Genomic DNA, 7,554 nt, shown 5'->3' on the forward strand with positions numbered 1-7,554 from the left:
AAGAAGGAAGGAAGGAAGGAAGAGAAAAGGAAGGAAGGAAGGAAGAAAGAAAGAGAGAGAGAAAGAAAAAGAAAGAAAGAAAGAAAAAGAAAAAAGAAAAAGAAAGAGAAAGAAAGAAGAGGAAAGAAAGAAGAAAGAAAGAAAGAAAGAAAGAAAGAGGAAAGAAAGAGAAAGAAAGAAAGAAAGAAGAAAGAAAGAAGAAGAAAGAAAGAAAGAAAGAAAGAAGAAGAAAGAAAGAAAAGAAAGAAGAAAAGAAAGAGAAAAGAAACAAAGAGAAAGAAAGAAGAAGAAGAAAGAGAAAGAGAGAGAGAAAGAAAGAGAGAGAAAGAAAGAAAAAGAAAAGGAAAGAAGGAAGGAAAGGAAGGAAGGAAGGAAGAACAAAAAGGAAGGAAGGAAGGAAGGAAAGAAAGAGAGAAGAAAGAAAGAAAAGAAGAAAGAAAGAAGAAAGGAAAAAGAAAGAAAGAAAGAAAGAAAGAAAGAAAGAAGAAAGGAAAGAAAGAAAGAAGAAAGAAAGAAAGAAAGAAGAGAAAGAAAGAAAGAAAAGAAAGAGAAAGAAAGAGAAAGAAAGAAAGAAAAGAAGAAAGATAAGAAAGAGAAGAGAGAAAGAAAGAGAAAGAAAGAGAAAGAGAAGAGAAAGAGAAAGACAGAGAAGAGAAAGAGAAAGAGAAGAAAGAGAAGAGAAAGAGAAAGAAGAAAGAGAAGAGGGAAAGAAGAGAAAGAGAGAAAAGAGAAAGAGAAAGAAAGAAAGAGAAAAGAAGGAAGGAAGGAAGGAAGGAAGGAAGGAAGGAAGGAAGGAAGGAAGGAAGGAAGGAAAGAGATGAAAGAAAGAAGAAGAAAGAGAAAGAGAGAGAGAGAAAGAGAAAGAAAGAAAAAGAAAAAGAAAAAGAAAAAGAAAAAGAAAAAGAAAAAGAAAAAGAAAAAGAAAAAGAAAAAGAAAAAGAAAAAGAAAAAGAAAAAGAAAAAGAAAAAGAAAAAGAAAAAGAGAGAGAAAGAAAGAAAGAGAAAGAGAGAAAGAGAGAGAGAGAGAAAGAAAGAAAGAAAGAAAGAGAAAGAAAGAAAGAAAGAAAGAAAGAAAGAAAGAAAGAAAGAAAGAAAGAAAGAAAGAAAGAAAGAAAGAAAGAAAGAAAGAAAGAAAGAAAGAAAGAAAGAAAGAAAGAAAGAAAGAAAGAAAGAAAGAAAGAAAGAAAGAAAGAAAAGAAAGAAAAGTACAAATGTACATGCCGGTGAGAACTGGTGACCCTTAAGCTTCCAGCCAAGTTTATAACTCAAGCTGAGGGACCCAACCTGTAAAGCTCTTGCAGGAGGATGCACAGTGGAGCTTAGCATTGCTCAAAACCTATGAAGACTCGAGAGGACAAACTGTAATACTGGTGGATTTCCGTGCACATACAATTGGAAACATCTCCTGTGAGTGCTCTACATACAACTGCATTTCTGAGAGGAACATAGACACAAACATACGTATAATTCAACCTAACACCCCCAAACCACCTTTGAAATCTAAAAGATGGGATGAGGGAAGCAAGCGTTGCCACAAAACCTGTTAGCATTTTGATATATAAGCTACCCACATTGCAAAAATCCTTTAGAGGACCTTTAGAAATCCTTTAGAAAATAAAATACTAGAAGCCCTCATTTTTGTCCTTTTTTAAAGGAATTTTATTTTCATTAATTTAAAAAAGAGAATAGAGAAAGTTGCTTATTATTAGAGGAATTATAGGATTTCCTCTGTATTATATAGGAATTGCCACACAAATTGACCAAGGAAATACAGACAGCTTCTGTTGATTTGAGATGGTGAAACATCATTTAACATCACAAAACAGTTAGGTCATGAAGTAGTATGGTACAGCACAACTATCTGAAATGCCAGGAATTTCTAGTAGACAGAATGTAACTATTAAAACTGCAATTTTTCTGAGCATCAGAATTACTACCTTTGTTAATAATTAAAGGCACTGTGGAAATTTAAGTGCTTTCAACTGAAGAGAAAGTTATTCTATTTGAAAACAAGGGTAATACAAAACAAAAACCAACCAATCAACAAACAAATGAACAACAACAACAACAACAAAACAACCCACTGTTGTTTTGTTCACTGTCTGAAACAGCATTTCTGTAAATAATTTTTCTCTTGGACAGTATCTTTTTCAAAGCCATCATGTACTATTTTATCATTAGCTTATACACTGCTGCTTTATGGTGGTATTATTTAATTTATTTCATTCATGTAGAAGCAGAGAGCTCTGGCCTCTTGACCCCAATTTTCACTTAAAGAAACAAATTTCTTTTCTGCAAACTAACTCAATTTTTCTCCTGTCAACCTTTAGCCTCACTTTAAAATATTAACCTTTTTCCTATCATGATCAGCACCCAACTTTCTTCTATCCAAATTTAATGTTAATCACCATAGATGATAATGTTATATTCACTTTTAGTTACCTTTGTTGAATACATAAAACTAATTTAAATCTATGCATCTTCTTGGAATATACGAACACTTGAGCATTTTTGTGGATGTGGCATGTGGATGTGGAAAGCACAATATCCCCTTTAAGTACCTGTATTTCTTTTCTGTGAGTTTGGTTTTTTTTTTTTTTTTTTGCATTTTTTCAGTTTCGTACTCTAAAATGTTAACTGAAAGATGTGTTTCTCCTTTGAAGAAGAACAGGCAAACTGAGACAAGGATGAGGATATACTTCCAAAACAGACAGCAATGCAGAATTACCACAATCACTTACTTGCCTTTTCTGCCAAAAATCATTAACCAAAATGAAGTTATAGCAGAATTATGGAGAGGAAGACTGAACTGGAGGGAATTATTTCCTACATTTATTTTGATGTTCTCCCACCAAATTCAGTGAATGAACTGTATCAGTATTGCTGACAGATGAATCCATTTTCTATAAATTACTATAAATAATTTAAAACTTTAACAGCACAGAAAACAAATAAGAAATTTTCATATCATCAGTCTTGACACAGCATCTAAGTAAGCTACATTAGCTGTAATAAATATTAATACTGATTTTAGACTTGTTTGCAAAAATGTTGAGTGCTCACAGCAGCTGTTACATTCAGAAGTCTGAAGTAGAAGCTGGAAGTGCTTCAGAAAACCCAAATACCCAATATCAGGAACCTACAGAGAAACCTTACTTGCTTGTCCCATGGAAGAGTGTGTTGGTCGTGTTTAAGGAACTGCTGAGAATAAACACCTATTTGCTTCTGGGGAGGACTAGATATGCACATTTCTCCTCCCTAGTGTTGACCATTTATCCTTAAGAATCAGTAGCATCATACACTTAAGAGACTGCAAAGCATAAATGGAACAACAGTGTAATTATTTGATAAATACCTCCATGAATGAAAACAGAGACATACTCTGTGGGTGCTGCAGTCATCCAATGCAACTGTACAATATTAAAATAAGTCTTCTGTGTGATTACATTGTTGTGTGTTTATCACAGAAAATAGGATAGTCAAAACTGTATTTTTTAAGAAACCTAGTGAGAGCATTGTTCTTGGAAGAGTGTTTTTTTGTTGTTGTTTTGTTGTTGTTTTTTTTTTTTAAATTGGTTGCTGTTGGAACTTCTTTCTCTACCAGCGGGAAAACTTTAGGTATTTTTAATGTTTATGAAAAAACATAAATCTTTAATGATAGAAAACGTCAACTAGTTCTATAAAAATTTGAAAACTTAAAACACTTTTTGCCATTTTGTAGCGGACTATATCAACAAGTAGATTTTTCAAAGTTATTATTACAACCTTAGAATACGGGAAGTTTCAGTGTGGTCCTACTGGGATCTCTATTTAGGAGACTGAGAAAAATAGCCATGTATTACAATATTTTACAAGCTTACATGAAATAACATGAGAGCAACATTTTCCTATGTCAGTACAGAAAAATTAAATAGATCCCAACTGAAGAGTAAAGAATTCAAGATACAGTTTACATGAAAACATCACTTCCAATGAAGAAACCAAGTTTATGGGTAATTTCTATCTGAGATGTGTTGGGTTCTGACGAAAGCAAGCTCCATTGTCCACTAGAGGGCATGAAGGTGGGAACTCAAAATATTGAACTAAAACATCACATATTTCAACAAATACTTCCAGAAAAAAAAACATAGTATGAACACCAAAATGTTAACTATAACCTGCATTCATTAAGAGTCTGAATTTCCCTCTGTGATAAATGACCCTGCTGAGATGAGCAAGTCTGAGGATTTTCATGGACATTAAATCACAAAGGTTCATCGAGACTTGCAGATCTGTTTGATTTTAGTAAGACTGGTCCTTACCCAAAACCCACTGAAATCATTCTAGGTCTTTCCATTGATTTCAGTACTTTTTGATCAAAAGGAACTGTGATTGGAGAAACATCACTGCTTGTCATTAAAAAGTGTGGGGTACAGCACTAGGCACAATGAGAGAGAGACAGAAAGAAAGGTGAACATATCACCCTACTCAAACAAGTAGATGGTAAAACAAAGAGGGAGGGGGCATTTGGCAGATGAAATACAACCATAATTTCCTGATCTTTTGGTATATCATCGCATTTTGTAAATACATGCTGAAAGTCGTCGAAGCCATACAACGAAGGCATTACTATGTCTTGTCAGGATGTCTCTCTAGTTTCCTGGGCAAAAATTACTCTTCATTTTAGTATGAATACACATCAGACCAGATATGTCTCCAAAACTTGCTATAAAGCTAGTTGTGAACAGTCAGTGCTTTCCACTCTGCCTAGTTCAGGTAATGTCTGAACAGTTTGGGTGTAAAAGAATGAGATTTATTTTATAACTATGAGCCATGCAAACTCAGATGAGAATCTCATTGTCAAGCTGGATTCTTTCCTGTTTGCACATAATCACCAGTAACTGTACGTCACTTGAGGCACATGCCACATGTTGATATTGTAAAATTGAGGTATACAGATTTTCAGCTGACTGGTAGGTCAAACAGCAGAGAAAAAATGCAAACTTGGTTTTGTTTGCATTTTACCTGCAAAACTGAACACATTTTTTTGCAGCTTAGGTCAAAGACAGAGTCATGAAAAATTCCACTGTACTGCTTTTCACCCCAATGGACACAGCAAAATAAAGTATCTGGAGCCAAAATACTTTCCCGTCTACCTCTTTCCCCTTTCTAATACACATGCACAATGAAGTCAAAAAAACATTACACTGAGTGATGATGGGAAGAGGGGAAAAGAATTAGATACCCACTTTCTCTGTGATTCCTAGTCATTTTAGCAAGACAGTACACTGCAGAGTACTGGAACTGAATAGGCAAAATGAGGGGAAAAGTAGGGATGATGCACTGACTGACTTCTCTCTCCCTCAGGGCAAGAGAGACCAGAATATTGCCGTCTTTTCATAGAGCCAAAAGTTTACTGTGTGCTCTGGGGAAATATTGTGGTGATGTTTATATATATATATATATATATATATATATATATATATATCACCACTAGCACCCTTTCTATTTAAATTTGAAATAAAAAATAAGATACAAGACATACATGAACATCTCCAGTCAGATATCTTGTGCACTCTGAATTTGCTTTAGCAATAACTGCTTTGAACATAAATATCAAAATCCACTAGTATTATCCGATCACTCATTGATAATGCCAGTGATTTTGGACTTTTAAGCATAACTGCAATATACACTATGAACAAGTAAAATCCACAGAAAGATCTGAACTATTAAGCATAGAATTGTGTTTTACCTATCAGATGACCCAGTTTCTAAGTTACATTGTTCAAGCAGATTATTGTGACTGGTATATAAACATGAGATCCTGTAGATTACTTAGAAAACCTTTGGTAATGAACCTGAGCAGATCCCTCTGCTTCTGTAGGGTTCGTCACAGCATCCATTGATGCACAGCACAGCATTCAGTCTGCTGAAACAACCTTCTAATATTCTTCTGTTAATATAACAAATACTGAGTGAAATTGTCTTCTTTTTTCATACATATTTGTCCATGATCAATAAACCTACTGTAATAAAGTGCAGCCCCCTCCCACCCTAACCCGGCTCTTGACCCACTTCTGTCCCTTAGTACTTTTTCTTCTGTTTGTTCTTGGTATTACACGTTAGGCAGCAGAAAACACCCCTCTCCCCCAGTGTCAAGGTTTCAATTCTGCCAGTGAGTGATCTTGTGCTACCAAACTTACGCATTCCTTCTGAAATCCTGCATATGCCCTTTATTCTATGTGTGCAGGTCAGTTTAAAGAAAACACAACTTAATCAATTAGAAAACAGTTTTCACTACTAAAAGGAAGAAATCAAAGCACATTACTCTTTTTTTTTTTCTTATCAAACTGCAGGTTTTCATTTGTGTCCCTTAAAGCTCCTAAAAAAAAAAAAAAAAAAAAAAAACACTCGTTTTCTCTACAGAGGACAGCTGAGAAATTAATTTCCTTCCCTTTCTTTTGGTGTCAAAACTTTGAAATATTTTTATTGGTTAAAAGACAAACAAACAAACAACCCCCCTCCCCTCTGATTACTTCACCAAAACCACCCCTTATTTAAAATAAACACAGAAAAGAAAATCAAGGAAGCTGACTACTTTTTTAAAAGCTATGAAGGCTTAACATCTAGAATCCATCCTCTGAATATAAATAGTTACATGTTCTTAATTATCACAGTTCCTGACTTTCCTTTTGATATTAAAATGCATACAGATAAAACATCTTTATCAGCTGAAAACATTTTATATGTATATACATTAAAAAAATATTAAATATATATATGCATATTATATACTAAGCTTTATAAAAGTATGTGAAATATTTTTTAAAAACTATTTCTGCAGTAAAATCTGCTGCTTCTTAGAGAAAGTACAGAAAATGATACTGGTAATTGAAATTATTGACCCAGTGATAGCTCTCTGAGCAAAACTTGACTTCAACTGTAATTATCCTTGAGTTAAAACTGCAGGATTGGTCTGCACAATTGCCAAATCATTTCCTGTTTCTTCATCTTGTATATTAAACAGCAGTAAAATCTTATACCTTGACATAATTTTATGTTGTCACTAATGTTACAGGACACTCCGGTTTGCTTTTGTGTTCGAAGGAAGCACTTCTACTGACATCCATTATGTACAGTCTGCTTACATTTGCAACTGTGCAATGCAAACAATGCGTGCAGAATGACCTGCTCACTTCCACATCGTCGGCAGATAAAGCTGCCTAGTTCGGAAGCACAATTAAAAGCAGTAGCTGCGATAAAAAGAACATCCTACCAGTTTACTCTTATGACCACAGGAAGACTCAAGGAGTAATAGCCATTGTGTGTTTATGGAAACAGGGAGGTGACAAAAAAGTGCCCTGTCAGTTTTTTGCTCTGTCTTGCCAGCTGCATTAAAATGCAGCCCTGAGCAATTTTTTTTTTTTTTTTGTCTGGAATTTCAGGAGCAGCGAGTACAAAAGAGCTGATGAGCAATGAATGCTTCACCCTTCCTCAATTAATCTTGTCTCTCTACCTTTGCTTTTGCTTTCCCTCTACATGAAGGTAATAATGACACCCTCATCCATTATC

At 34.4% G+C, this 7,554-nt stretch overlaps 1 protein-coding gene across 15 annotated transcripts in view; it reads right to left on the bottom strand.

Moving 5' to 3' along the window:
- Window positions 1-7,554, bottom strand: part of NBEA (neurobeachin) — a 518,392-nt gene that overhangs the window by 124,350 nt on the left and 386,488 nt on the right. The window lies entirely within an intron of this gene.

This window comes from Anser brachyrhynchus, assembly GCF_964034855.1.
Source record: "Anser brachyrhynchus genome assembly, chromosome: 1".
In the NCBI taxonomy this organism is placed as follows: domain Eukaryota; kingdom Metazoa; phylum Chordata; class Aves; order Anseriformes; family Anatidae; genus Anser; species Anser brachyrhynchus.